The sequence below is a fragment of the Panulirus ornatus genome, chromosome 22 (assembly GCF_036320965.1).
Source record: "Panulirus ornatus isolate Po-2019 chromosome 22, ASM3632096v1, whole genome shotgun sequence".
Classification (NCBI taxonomy): Eukaryota; Metazoa; Arthropoda; class Malacostraca; order Decapoda; family Palinuridae; genus Panulirus; species Panulirus ornatus.
The window spans coordinates 15,693,404-15,709,248 of record NC_092245.1 but is presented as its reverse complement, the minus strand read 5'-3'; the positions used below and the strand labels follow the sequence as shown (position 1 = coordinate 15,709,248).

Here is a 15,845-nt window from a genome sequence, read left to right as displayed (position 1 = left end):
TCGTCTTTTTGGTGTCTTTTTTTTTTTTTTTGAGGTTCTTTTTCAGCGCAATTAATCCTGGAGATGTTCACCCCTCGAACAGGAGTGACCATAAAGGAATCTAACAATCCAACACGACAGGTATGGATAGTTATTGCCAGAGAGACGGATGGTTTCCGAGTAACCATTTTTATCTAAATGGTCGTTGGGTCGTCAGTGTTAGGAGGGGGGGGGAGGGGGGTTGTAATTGGCAGTTTGACTCGCCGATCAATCACGGATTATCTGTGTATTCGCTGACGAGAAAGGGCATTAGTTGGTGTCTGGGTAACTCAAGGCAGTCTTAAATAGTTCGAGTCTACAAGTTGTTTACATTCACTGTGGTTCTTTGCGAATCTTTTTTCCTCCTGTGTTATTCTGTGGGTGTTCTGTGTGATCCTTTGAAACGTATGTGACTCATGATTTAAGGACCTCGTTGGAAGTAGTTGGATAATTTCGTCAGTGCCAATCCGTTTTATGTCAAGGTTTTGCGAGGGATCTGATCCTTCAAGTTACATACCCATCCCTCAAGTTCTCTGATTTAGTATGTGGACCTTCAACGCTTAGGCCACAGAGTTACGTGAGGCTTTCTTCCTGCACTTCGCAAAGAATAAACGAAAGGTTCTTGAGAGCCGTTAAGTCTCGGAGGCGTTGGCTTACCCCAACTGAACACTTGATCCCCGAGTAAAGCTTTCGAGGTGATGTGGGGAAGAAAAAAAATAGAGAAAGGAAAAACGCTGGTCCTACCATACAATCTGGGCCGCTACCACCCACCCTACTCTCTCTCTCTCTCTCTCTCTCTCTCTCTCTCTCTCTCTCTCTCTCTCTCTCTCTCTCTCTCTCTGCTTATATACCTCCTTCCTTATCTCTATTTTTTTGTCACCTCTCCTCATGAACCGCTGCAGCCTGTAACACTTAGTCTTAAAAACAGCCCTATTTTTTTTCCTCTTTTTTTCTGAGTAAACCAACCGGTTTACGATGGGTCCATAAACTAGGGACTATTCTTTATATACATGTCTTTTACCCTGTATATTTTTTTCCTTGCATTCCTCGGTCTGTGTGCATGGTACACTTTCAGTTTCCATGTGTAAGATTTATTTGAATACGGTACACCACCTTCTAAAACGATCAACATGCCATTTGTTGTACATCTAAGTGGCTTACTATGTTTCTGCAGCATGTGTGAATTCCCCATCATGTTTATAGAATGTGCTTATACATAAGAATATCCGATATGTGATAGGCAGCTATGCTTTTTTACTCTACACCCACACACACACACACACACACACACACACACACACACACACACACACACACACACACACACACACACGCACGCAATCATCGATACAGCCCTCTTTATAACTGTATATAATTCTGGCTATTAGTTTGTTTAACTATATAATTATACTGATGAATGATATGCTCAAACGTCAGGCTTAATCTGCATATCTATCAATCTAATTACGTCAGTCCACCTGTTTCCGTATCTATCTTATCTATAAGTTTGTACATCTGTTCGTTTGTCTGTCTGTATCTTTGCCAGTCTGTTGGATTATTTGTATGGTTTTGTATGTTTGTTTTCGAATACACGTCCTTTATTGCAGCTGCAAATTTTGAGTTGGATATTGCCGCCTAATATACACATGGACATAAATACATACTGATTTTTTTTTTTTTTTTTTTTTTTTTTTATACTTTGTCGCTGTCTCCCGCGTTTGCGAGGTAGCGCAAGGAAACAGACGAAAGAAATGGCCCCCCCCCATACACATGTACATACACACGTCCACACACGCAAATATACATACCTACACAGCTTTCCATGGTTTACCCCAGACGCTTCACATGCCTTGCTTCAATCCACTGACAGCACGTCAACCCCTGTATACCACATGACTCCAATTCACTCTATTTCTTGCCCTCCTTTCACCCTCCTGCATGTTCAGGCCCCGATCACACAAAATCTTTTTCACTCCATCTTTCCACCTCCAATTTGGTCTCCCTCTTCTCCTCGTTCCCTCCACCTCCGACACATATATCCTCTTGGTCAATCTCTCCTCACTCATTCTCTCCATGTGCCCAAACCATTTCAAAACACCCTCTTCTCCTCTCTCAACCACGCTCTTTTTATTTCCACACATCTCTCTTACCCTTACGTTACTTACTCGATCAAACCACCTCACACCACACATTGTCCTCAAACATCTCATTTCCAGCACATCCATCCTCCTGCGCACATCTCTATCCATAGCCCACGCCTCGCAACCATACAGCATTGTTGGAACCACTATTCCCTCAAACATACCCATTTTTGCTTTCCGAGATAATGTTCTCGACTTCCACACATTTTTCAAGGCTCCCAAAATTTTCGCCCCCTCCCCCACCCTATGATCCACTTCCGCTTCCATGGTTCCATCCGCTGACAGATCCACTCCCAGATATCTAAAACACTTCACTTCCTCCAGTTTTTCTCCATTCAAACTCACCTCCCAATTGACTTGACCCTCACCCCTACTGTACCTAATAACCTTGCTCTTATTCACATTTACTCTCAACTTTCTTCTTCCACACACTTTACCAAACTCAGTCACCAGCTTCTGCAGTTTCTCACATGAATCAGCCACCAGCGCTGTATCATCAGCGAACAACAATTGACTCACTTCCCAAGCTCTCTCATCCCCAACAGACTTCATACTTGCCCCTCTTTCCAGGACTCTTGCATTTACCTCCCTTACAACCCCATCCATAAACAAATTAAACAACCATGGAGACATCACACACCCCTGCCGCAAACCTACATTCACTGAGAACCAATCACTTTCCTCTCTTCCTACACGTACACATGCCTTACATCCTCGATAAAAACTTTTCACTGCTTCTAACAACTTGCCTCCCACACCATATATTCTTAATACCTTCCACAGAGCATCTCTATCAACTCTATCATATGCCTTCTCCAGATCCATAAATGCTACATACAAATCCATTTGCTTTTCTAAGTATTTCTCACATACATTCTTCAAAGCAAACACCTGATCCACACATCCTCTACCACTTCTGAAACCGCACTGCTCTTCCCCAATCTGATGCTCTGTACATGCCTTCACCCTCTCAATCAATACCCTCCCATATAATTTACCAGGAATACTCAACAAACTTATACCTCTGTAATTTGAGCACTCACTCTTATCCCCTTTGCCTTTGTACAATGGCACTATGCACGCATTCCGCCAATCCTGAGGCACCTCACCATGAGTCATACATACATTAAATAACCTTACCAACCAGTCAACAATACAGTCACCCCCTTTCTTAATAAATTCCACTGCAATACCATCCAAACCTGCTGCCTTGCCGGCTTTCATCTTCCGCAAAGCTTTTACTACCTCTTCTCTGTTTACCAAATCATTTTCCCTAACCCTCTCACTTTGCACACCACCTCGACCAAAACACCCTATATCTGCCACTCTGTCATCAGACACATTCAACAAACCTTCAAAATACTCATTCCATCTCCTTCTCACATCACCGCTACTTGTTATCACCTCCCCATTTACGCCCTTCACTGAAGTTCCCATTTGCTCCCTTGTCTTACGCACCCTATTTACTTCCTTCCAGAACATCTTTTTATTCTCCCTAAAATTTACTGATAGTCTCTCACCCCAACTCTCATTTGCCCTTTTTTTCACCTCTTGCACCTTTCTCTTGACCTCCTGTCTCTTTCTTTTATACTTCTCCCACTCAATTGCATTTTTTCCCTGCAAAAATCGTCCAAATGCCTCTCTCTTCTCTTTCACTAATACTCTTATTTCTTCATCCCACCACTCACTACCCTTTCTAAACAGCCCACCTCCCACTCTTCTCATGCCACAAGCATCTTTTGCGCAATCCATCACTGATTCCCTAAATACATCCCATTCCTCCCCGACTCCCCTTACTTCCATTGTTCTCACCTTTTTCCATTCTGTACACAGTCTCTCCTGGTACTTCCCCACACAGGTCTCCTTCCCAAGCTCACTTACTCTCACCACCTTCTTCACCCCAACATTCACTCCTCTTTTCTGAAAACCCATACTAATCTTCACCTTAGCCTCCACAAGATAATGATCAGACAACCCTCCAGTTGCACCTCTCAGCACATTAACATCCAAAAGTCTCTCTTTCGCACGCCTGTCAATTAACACGTAATCCAATAACGCTCTCTGGCCATCTCTCCTACTTACATAAGTATACTTATGTATATCTCGCTTTTTAAACCAGGTATTCCCAATCATCAGTCCTTTTTCAGCACATAAATCTACAAGCTCTTCACCATTTCCATTTACAACACTGAACACCCCATGCATACCAATTATTCCCTCAACTGCCACATTACTCATATGTATGTATATATATATGTATGCATATATCGAGAATGATATAATGATTCATATGCATGCACTGTGCATGCATACGTGGATACATACAGGAGAGACTTATGAAGATATTAGTCATATTCACATAGGCACCATGAAATTTTGCATTTATGCATTCATAAGATCTTGCATGTTTACTTATGCTTGTAGTTAAGAATCAGAACAACATTGAATGATATGCAACACACATACACACACACACACACACACACACACACACACACACACACACACACACACACACACACACACACACACACACACATACACACACACACATACAGTTCATACACATACACCTACATTAACTTACACATAAACATATACAAGCGCTTGAGCACACAATTACATAGATGCATATATTCATAAATACATACATGCATGAATACATACAAATATACACTCATAGATACATACAAACATACATAATACATACATACATACATACTTACAAATGCACTACATACACCCACTCAAACATGCACACAGACACAAGTACACTCACACACAACAAGCCATACAGATCTACGCAGACGTTGCCATCCCTCTGAACGGAGGAGACCAAGCTACACATACAGCCTTTGGGGAGCTGTTGAGCAATACGGGCAGAGGTCATAAACTCCGCCTCGTATATTGGCAAAGTGACGCTGGCTGCGCGGTGACGGACATGATGCTCCCATACCTCCTCTTCTCTCTCGATGGGCGAGGCGTGGTGAGGGTGTGTGTGAGAGAGAGAGAGAGAGAGAGAGAGAGAGAGAGAGAGAGAGAGAGAGAGAGAGAGAGAGAGAGAGAGAGAGAGAGAGAGAGAGAGAGACTAGATGAGAAATATGGAGAAGGAGGTGGATAGAGGAGTAAAAGTGTGAGGGAATGAATGAAGCGATGGATAAATGAAAGAAATATGGGAAGGTGTATGAAGCTGAGGAAATATAGGAATAAGCAAGGATGCGATAAAGGAGGAGTTGCTGGAGAAGATAGATAAAAGACAAGCAAGGGAGAAGAAGTAGTAATACGTATGAGAATGAATGGAAAAAGATAGGAGAGAAAGAAGAAGAAGAAGAAGAAGAAGAAGAAGAAGAAGAAGAAGAAGAAGAAGAAGAAGAAGAAGAAGAAGAAAAGAAGAAAGGAGGAACCAAACAAATAGAGAGTGATGAAATGAGGGAGGATTCAAGAAAGAAGAGAGAATGAAAGGAATTGTGACAATGCTACATGGAGGGAAGAAGACAAAAGAGCAGAGCAGAGAATAAGAGAGGAAGAGAGAGAGGCAGAAGATGTCGACACGGAGACAGCGAGGCGTGAGGATAAATAAAGCCGAGGAAAAATCTCGACGAGTCTTTGAGACAAAGGGCCGAGAAATGAGGTGTGTGTGTGTGAGAGAGAGAGAGAGAGAGAGAGAGAGAGAGAGAGAGAGAGAGAGAGAGAGAGAGAGAGAGAGAGAGAGAGGAAGAAGAAGTAAAGATTCAAAAGATAAATCACATAGCCTCCTTCAGAACAAAGCCGTACCCTTCCTAGACCCCAAAACAGCAAAGGTTCACACACACACACACACACACACACACACACACACACACACACACACAAACACACACACACACACACACACACACACACACACACACACACACACACACACACACACACACACAGCGAACCCCCCTCCGTCTCCCTTGAACCCCGAAGCCACACTGGCTTTGGACGGCAACAGCGCACTTAAAGGTACAAACCCCGTCGCAAAACACGACACTTCGCACTCAGCCTCCGACGTCGAACAAGCGATTATCGTCCGCGCCGCTGCTAAACGTTGCCAATTACTTAACGGGGATGACTCTCTCTCTCTCTCTCTCTCTCTCTCTCTCTCTCTCTCTCTCTCTCTCTCTCTCTCTCTCTCTCTCTCTCTCTCTCTCTCTCTTTGTCCATCGCAGCGTTCTAGTGAAGATACCCCAACCAACCCCCCCATGTGCCTTATCTCGCAATCGAGCCTTCACGAAGGAAGCTTTAAAATGGTTGGACAATCCAGATAGATACTGCAAAGACGTTGTTCCTGCTTGGCTTGGAAAGCTAACAGGCTGTTATGGAGGCTCGTCTGGCATCAGCAGATTGAAATACATATGTGCGCAGGACGAAGAATCTATGTATATATGTTTATCAAAGACAAATTGTTGCTGTGATGAAGACGTGCTTAATGAAAGTACAAAGTTGATTTACGTATGTCACTCCGTCTTTTTTGAGTTAGTGTATCTGAATGACTGCTTTTTTGTTGTGGAAATATATGAATGTATATACTTAATGAAGATACAAAGTTGATTTACGCAGCCATTCGTATGAAAGGAGTAAAGAAGCAAGAAATAGAGATGGAAGACTCGTCTGTGCGATGGTCCAATTTTATGAAGTACAGGTTCCCATCCCTCATCTTTCCTTCACCTCTCTCTCTCTCTCTCTCTCTCTCTCTCTCTCTCTCTCTCTCTCTCTCTCTCTCTCTCTCTCTCTCTCTCTCTCTCTCTCTCTCTCTCTCTCTCTCTCTCTCTCATCTCTCTTCCGCGTCCCTTTAGACCCCTGCCCTTGTCTCAATATTGTTGCTCGCTGCCTTCTCCCCTCCCCCCACCTTCGTCTCTCTTCTCTCTCTTTCTGTCTTAATATAAATTCATGAGAGATACCCACAACTTTGATATGTGGACCTCCTCATAATTCCTCATTTACCAAGTCTCAGGCTGTCTGCAGCTTCGCCCAGCTGAGGCGGGCAGCGTTATTTAGCCAACTTTAATTTTGTTTATTATTAAACATTCGGGAAGTTGGCTGTAAGCCTACACTGCTATCTGATAGAGTTTTCATTATATGTGTAATATCTAATTATGAACATATGTATATATATATATATATATATATATATATATATATATATATATATATATATATATATACATATATATATATATATATATATATATATATATATATATATATATATATATATATATATATATATATATATATATATATATATATATATATATATATATATATATGTGTGTGTGTGTGTGTGTGTGTGTGTGTGTGTGTGTGTGTGTGTGTAAGGGATTAAGGTCTAATAAATGTATAAATATCTCAATAAATTCAAAGGACTCTTTTATGCACGCCCGTTCAAGGACCTCAACACCCTATGTTATGCGTACATTATCGTAACATACGGATGCCTTCATGTGTCCCTCCCCATTGCAACTGCGTCAAAAATTCATTGCATGAATGAACCGTCTCCCTCAGAGGCAAGACCAGTACTCGAAGTCATAAGTTGGCCCTGTTATAGCAACAGCAGATCCACTTCGAGTCGTCTCCCTGACATTTCAACGACCAATTAAGTTTGCTCTTGGCCGCCGAAGGATCTTGCAAGTTAAGTAGGGTTTGAGCAGGGCCTGTGATGGGTTCCTAAGATGCAACTGGACTTGACGAGGGTACTTGGGTGGTGAGGCTGAGGGAAGGGTGGTAAAACCTCGGCTTCAGGGACAGATTTCTAAGCGTTATTCTGAAGACATTTAGTTTTAGAGTATAAAGTGAGGAAGTGATATGTAAGAATACGATATATGCCTCAAATTCAAGTGATGGTATTTCTATCTTTCGTTTGATATAACTAACTTTGGGAATTCTTTACTTTCTCGTGTCTTTCTTGGCAACAGCGATTTTTGAAAAGACATGTTTTTTGTAATTTATTTTACCACTGGCGCTTTCATTTCCATGTCTCTTCAGCCCTTTCTTATATTCCACTTAAAGCCTAGCCTCGGTGCGGGGAGGACAGTTGTCCGTGAAATGAGTCTTCGTAATAAGTAAAGGAAGATAAAAGTATAAGAAGGTAATGAAGTAAAAGAAAAGGAAGACATGATGTAAAAAGAGATAATAAGGTAACTATTCCCTGTTACATAAGGGCATAAATTGACCACTGCATAATGTAAAGGTGACGCTTCGCTTCCCCTATTAGTAACAAGCTCGTCATGACATGAAGATAAGGACCCGCGTTACATAACCAACGTAACAGAGACGCATGTTATAGAAGATTCGGTCTTCTCTTTTGTCGTTAAGCGAAGGATTCGTTCACCAAAGATTAAGCTGCCATCACTTCTCTTTTGTTTTTGGTTGAGGGGGGGAAAAAGATCTCAGTCTGGCTCAAAGGGCCCCCATTAAGCCTATGTACCCGGTCGCCTCTTATGAAAAGGAATGTGTGGGATTGAGCTAAATGTTTGTTACACATATGATTACCAACCATATCATGGGTACCATCGGAGCTCACTGGTACCCCCTCCCTCCCTCAGAGAGTCCCTCGTGATTGGCTGGTTTAAGGGGGCATCGACATTATGATTGGCCACATGAAACTTCTTAATTGCCACCGGTTACTCTGAAGAAATATCACCCCCAAAGCTTACATCTCACTTACGAGGTCCCGAGATCAGCCGTGATTGTAGCGAGGATGCACTAACCACCAGGATAGATATTAAGATGCCATTGAAATAAAGTAGATTTATGACTTGACCTGGACGGGCCCAAGATATATAGAATACACGTTCATGTGGGCCCCTTGTTCAATATTCTATTGATGATTTATTGCCCATGCCACGAAATATTTCACAATCGGATAATGACACGATCAAAACTCCAATCAGAATCACCCAGGGCCCTTCGGGTTAAAGTGATCTATAATCGGCCTAGTCTTGAAGGCTGAAGTCCAGCGGGGAATCATACAGACGCCTAAGCCTTAAGTATCATTTGTGCTTAGCATTGTCCAGTGACCAAAAGGGTAATATTCTATTTTTTTTTCTTTCCCCCCGCAGCACATAACGCGTTCTCTTATATCGTGTTTGTGACGTGCAAATGCGGACGGCAGGAGTTTCACATACATAATTCTCAGTCAATGATTAATGAAGATGTCAAAACCGAAAGATTTATTTGCGTGGCTATTTCCGTCTCCCTCACGTTACGCTGAGCTACGAGTCTTGTCTCTTACGAACTCGGGTCCTAACGAATTCGTGCTTTATGGCGCTCGGTCCGAAAGAAGGAAGTTGGTGTTTTTGGTTCGATTGCTTCCAAGAAGCACGGGGCAGAGTGTGTGCGCGTTTCGGAGCGTCGCTTCACTCGCTCAGGGACCCTGTAACGTATATCATTGTAAATTTCGAATTTCTGTTCAGATAAACCGTGTTTCGTTGCCTCGAACTCTTGCCTTCAGATATCAGAAAAATCGAAGACCTCTTTTTCGGATGCATCGACGCTTTCGTTTACGTTCGAATGCTTCAAGAATCTCATCATTTATCTCGTATGAAAAAAAAATTCAGAAGAATGCAATCAGTGTGGGTTGATTAAAGTGTACCAACAGATTCCAGTCAAATATTTCATACCCGTCAGTGAAAAACGACAGTAAAGTCAAGGGTTCGCAAGTTCTAGCTTTGTGCGATAAGGACGACAAGAGAGAGAGAGCGTGTGTCAAGAGAGAGAGAGAGAGAGAGAGAGAGAGAGAGAGAGAGAGAGAGAGAGAGAGAGAGACGGGTCTAGTGTAATGGATGGCGAAACGCTGGGACCCCACAGTGCGCTACATCATACAACTCTGTATTGAGGGAATGGAACAGACACTATGATGAAGGAGGGATGGCATAGATACAATAGACAGAGAGAAGAATAAGTAAGAGGGTCAAGTGTGTATGGAGAAGAAAAAGAAGAAAAAAAAAAGACATATGATGCTTTGAGGACGACCTCCTTCTCGAGTCTCAGGTTATTATGAATTCATCGAGAACCATATTTCGAACCCAGACGACACCTATTATCTAGTCATGATTGAGATACGAACTGGGGGACACAACATACCCGAGGTGTCGCTGCAATTCAGTGGATGTCTCATGCACCACACCATAACAGAAACCTAATCACTTCCATGTGGAAAAATATATGACTTCAAAAAACATGAGGAATTCATTCTCATTCCCCATTTTTATCCCTGAAGCCTCTTGCCCACCGCGTCTGAAACGCCTAAAAAGAACGAGACCGAGACAGTAATTTTGACCAAAAAGAATCATATTAATAGAAACACTCGAGATTCTTGACCCCTCATTCGTATCATGAATCTTAATTCTCCTTCTCGCTCTTAGAATCAGTTCGTAAGTAGATGGTAAATCGACAGTCTGCCATCCCAGCTATGCCCGGGGAAGGAGGGAGCAACGCTAATTAACACAATTCTCGCTGTTGTTTTTACGAACGTGTCTACTAGAGAGAGGGAGAGGTATGAGGAGGGGGGGAAAAACCTCACATACCTTGATGACATATCGACCCGCGTCTGCGCAATGGTGATGCTCTCTCTCTCTCTCTCTCTCTCTCTCTCTCTCTCTCTCTCTCTCTCCCCTTGCCTCAAGTTAAAACCTCGTCCAAGGTACTTTTAATTAGGTGGGTGGGTAGGGACGCTCTCTCTCTCTCTCTCTCTCTCTCTCTCTCTCTCTCTCTCTCTCTCTCTCTATATATATATATATATATATATATATATATATATATATATCTACCTATCTATCTCTCTCTCTGTCTCTCTCATACCTACCTATCTCTCATATCTTTCCTCTTCTTATCTTTCGTTCCCCCGTACCCCAGTTTCTCCCCCTTTAACCCCCGTCGCTGCCTGGCTACGGCTGGGGATATTTACCCGTCTATTGTCATTCCCCAATTTATTATCTCCGATGCGCCTTCAAGATAACCTCTGCCATCAGAGCGAGTGCCAAAGTATTTGTTTTATCTATAGTAGGAGAAAAAAAAAAAGAGTGAGGGAGATGTTCTGAGCACCGCTCTGACAATGTATACCAGTGCCAGATCTTCACAAGAGGATTATTTGTAGGCACTGCTGGGCACTCCTCTTCGTTGGTGCCAAATGTCTGGTTCAATTGAGATCCAATTCAGCGATGTCTTTTGTGCGTCTTCGGATATCATCATCTGCCCCTGCAGACCACCTTTCCATGAGACTCAAGTAACTATAATCAGTAGCGGGGAAGTGATGGTCTCCTTCCGAGTGAAAAGTTCCTCTAAGAGGATGGTACTCCTCCTCACCCACTGACGGTGACACAGCGTCACCAAAGAATCAAAGGTCAAAGACCAGGCCATCACACCCAAAGAATAATCGTACCATCTTGCTCTGGGATCTTGTCCTCTTGCCAAAAGGTTAAGAAAATATTTATCGGACGACGCTATGATATCTCTATTTCGTATTAATCTTGTGATCCATAAACAGACTGGGGTCACATATGGTTTTCATATCGTGCATAATTGCCTCCATCGCTCTGCTACCTGCTTCTACAATTTCTCTCTGGACTTCCGCCACCAGAACCGCGTCATGTGCAAAGAGCAAGTGATTCACATCCCATGCTCATTTGCTTAGCGTAACGTAGACAAGATCTTCGTTCACTAGATCCCTTGTGTCTTTAACCTCCCTTTGCCATCCCGTTCATACACAGATTAAGCGTTCCAAAACGTAGGTCAAATTCTTTCCGCTGGTCCTTCATTGTACGGTAATCATATTCAAAACTGATTTCAGCATCATTTAAGTCCTCTCCTATAGGCCTTACAATGCTTTAAAAAAAAGGTTATATATATTTATACATAAAGGCACTGATAGAGCTAGCAATTAGAGCAACAGCTTGACTAATTAGGAATTGAGTATACATATAAAAAAAAAGGAGGACGGCGAGTTAATAAAGACAATAAGCCAGAGCCTAAACAATTAGTGAAATCGTGAGGCACTGATAATAGCACCGGCAGGCACTGTTAATACCCCCCCAGCGGCGAAGACTGAAGCAGACGAAGGCATCAACATTGTTCTCTGGGCGGTGCTAAATCTGGGGGGGAGAGAGTGGTGGCTGTGCGTGCATGCGTCCGTGACTGCGTGTGTGTGTGTGTGTGTGTGTGTGTGTGTGTGTGTGTGTGTGTGTGTGAGGGAATCGGCATCTGAGTTTGTGTGTTTGCTAACGTGTATGTGTGTCTGTGTGTGTGGGGGGTGAAATTGAGGTTAATTGTGTCTGTGTACCAATTTTTTTAATTGAGGTTGTGTTTGTCTCTTTGTAAGGGGGCTGGGATTGTGTGTGTTTGGGTGAGGGGAGAGGCAGAGACCCGTGTTCGCTCGTGTGTAAGGGGATCTGAGAGTGCCTCTGCTTGTTTAAGGGTAGGGGCTAAGTGTGTGTGTGTGTGTGTCTGTGTGTGTGTGTGTGTGTGTGTGTGTGCGTGTGTGTGTGTGTGTGTGTGTGTGTGTGGTGTGTGTGTGCTCGTTTCAGGGTTGGGGCTAAACCCGTGTTCTCCTCTGGGGTAAAAAGGGGCTGAGTGTATGTGAGTTTGTCTTCGAGGTGAAGGTTAAGTCTTTGTTTGTCTGAGTGTGGGGGCTGAGATTATGTGTGTTTGTCTGAGGGATGGGACGGAGACTGTATTTGTCTGTTTAGGGGGAAGGCTCAGACTGTGTTTGTACGAGTGGGGTAGGCTTCGTTTGCGTCCTTCTATGCAAGACGGTACAAAGCTTACGTTTGTTTGTATAGGGAGGATGCTCAAACTTTGCCTGTCTGTCTGTCAATTAAAGACCAGACATTTTTTCGCTCAGTGTGTGTGTGTGTGTGTGTGTGTGTGTGTGTGTGTGTGTGTGTGTGTGTGTGTGTGTGTGTAAGGTTATGCAAGAAACTTCCATCAGTCATAAGCGAATGCGTGTATAAAGCCTATGTTCACACAGACACATGACTGTTATGAAGTATTAGATTCGTCTTGTATAATCTAACTTCGTAATTTCCCATTATTCAGAAGCAGCGCCAAGAACCACACAGTCGTCTAAAGAAAAAAAAAAGAACATGCATGAAGATATGCATTCTTGCATGACCTCACCCAACCACACATGCAATGCCCGGACGATCACAACATGGAGACTGCACTCAGTTCTGCATGTGTCCACACGCAACCAACAAACACACAGACACACACACACACACACACACACACACACCTCTACATTATCCCACACGCCCAACGCACCCTTGCATGCAGCCCGTGCATTGTTGCATGATCGATCATCATGCATCCTTGCACACTCACACGTACAAAATGACCTTTATGGCCTTCGTCAACTGATCCTTTTTTATAACGAAAACGCGCCAGGAAATTCTTCTCACGTACCCATTGACGATGCCACTGCACAGTAGAAAATCGCAAAATGATTCGAAATTCATTTTCGTATAATCTTTTTTGCTCGACCTGAAGGATTCGGGGATATAATGAGTATGTGGGTTTATGGGAGTCTTCGTAATTATCATCATTAAAAGTCAGGTGTTCTGTCTCAGTGTTGAGGACACTAAAGAGTCAGAACGGCTTTATATATTCGAAGACGAGAGAGAGAGAGAGAGAGAGAGAGAGAGAGAGAGAGAGAGAGAGAGAGAGAGAGAGAGAGAGAGAGAGAGAGAGAGAGAGAGAGAGAGAGAGAATCTTTGCAGTGATCATTCAGCACCAAATGTTCAAACTCGTCGGCGAATCGAAGGAGTGAAACGGTTCTCTACATTTTTTTTTTTGGGGGGGGGGGAGAGAACAGTGGCATATATCATGGGTATAATAGGGGATGCACGTGATCTTCTGGGACAGCAAGTCGTCCAAAGGCAATTAAACATGTCCCAGGAGTTATTTAGGTACAGCATCTGGCAGTAAGTGTCCTAGAGTACACCACTGATCACGGAAAGTGATGGGATTAAACCCCCTTTCTCTCCCTCTCAGTGGCTTAGATGATAGAAGTCAATCCCCCTTAGTGATGGGATCCGAGCCCCTTTTTCTCCCTTCCTATGGCTCAGATGACCGAACTCAATCCCCTTTAGTGATGGGATTCGAACCTCTTTCCCTCCCTTCCTGAGGCATACATGATGGATCTCAGTCCCACTTAGGATGGAATCTGAACACTTTCTTTCTCTCTGTGGCTCATATGATGGGATTCAATCCCCTATAGTGATGGGACCAGAACCCTATACACCCTTTTCTTATGGCTCCTGAAAATGGAATCTGGCTCTCTTCTTCCACTGGCTCTAATGATAGCGATGGGACTTCCCCCCCCCCCCCCCTTCATTCTATTCTCACCATGAACGTCATATATTCTTATACTATTGGAAGTCTGTAAGAAATGCAGGACGCCGCAGACGACTAGAAAATGAAAGAAAAGCAAATGACGATAACCAATAGAAAAATCGTTTAGCTTCTAAATCACACTTTTTTTTTATGGAAAACCCACCATTAATTACTTTCATTCGAGGCACATAACCGGTCCTGTAAAATCCTAATCGAGGGATTTGTTAAGGTGTAAAAGATAAATGTATAAATTACCATCAGGCCCATGGTGGCCATTTTCTGTTTTCTGTCAGAGTGCCTGATTTTTTTATGTAATGGTTGCAAGAGTGAGGTTGACAAGTGGAGACGAGATTCATTGATTCGGTTCAACTCTTGATTCACGAGGCATATGATGATCCAATAAGAATCACGAGTAATCGCGACTGAGACATTCTACGAAGCGTTCGAATCACTCACATCCCAAGAAGCAGAACTGCTGTTTCAAGTAGTCCAAGAGCCACGAAAACATACGAAACACCAAAACCTGAAGAAAAACTGAATTCTACCGACTGAAGAGCTTCATAAAGTACCAGAACCTTATAGAACAAAGAATTCATCCAACCGAAGAGGTTCATGGAGAAGAAACTGCAGGAAAATCGAGTTTCGTCAGAGCTCAGGGTTATTCGGATCACAAAAACCTGCAGAAACACTTGGAAACCTACAGAGACACTGAGTTCTGCACATGCAAGGGTTCATGAAGCTCCAGATTATCACAGAGTCTTTGGATCGACCCCATTAAAGGGTTCACGAAGCACCGAAAACCTACAAAGAACCAGAGTTCGTTCCATCCAAGTGGTTCATGAAGCCGCCACGGTGGTGTTGGGAAGGAAGTGGTCTATTGTTTGCTCGATGGTTATCGAGTGTTTACAAGTGTGGACACTCTTCTCTCGTTGAGGCCTGGCCCCTTTCTGGCGCTCCTCTGCGCATATATATATATATATATATATATATAAACCCTTGGCGAAGCTGTGTCATTGTTAGCGGGCGAAAAGAAGTACTATTTCGTCAAGGAACTGCTTGTTACGAAGGAATCCACGGTTTCCCTGCTCGTTTGTGGAGCGCTGCCTCGAATCTGCATAGAAGGGGTCCGTGGTAGTTAAGATGATATGTTTCCTTCCATATACGAATATCTTTGTCCATATTTATGCCTCCCTCTTGATTCCTCATACCATGAAGATACATATGTATTATCAACAGAATTATTTATCTTTGTTTTTCTTATTGTAACTGTTCATATGATTTTGTACTCATTGTCACGCTTTTGTTCAGGGAATGTCCACTGGCTGAATT

At 43.1% G+C, this 15,845-nt stretch overlaps 1 protein-coding gene and 1 long non-coding RNA gene across 9 annotated transcripts in view; one reads left to right on the top strand and one right to left on the bottom strand.

Annotated features, from left to right (window-relative positions):
* Positions 1 to 15,845, bottom strand: part of LOC139756572 (homeotic protein ultrabithorax-like) — an 821,256-nt gene that overhangs the window by 500,157 nt on the left and 305,254 nt on the right. The window lies entirely within an intron of this gene.
* The window catches only part of LOC139756574 (uncharacterized), a 67,367-nt gene that overhangs the window by 14,242 nt on the left and 37,280 nt on the right, over positions 1 to 15,845 (top strand). For both annotated transcript variants that reach the window (XR_011714390.1, XR_011714389.1), the window contains exon 3: positions 15,825 to 15,845. This exon is cut by the window's right edge and continues 92 nt beyond it. This is a non-coding gene — a long non-coding RNA (uncharacterized lncRNA). The remainder of the gene's footprint in view (positions 1 to 15,824) is intronic.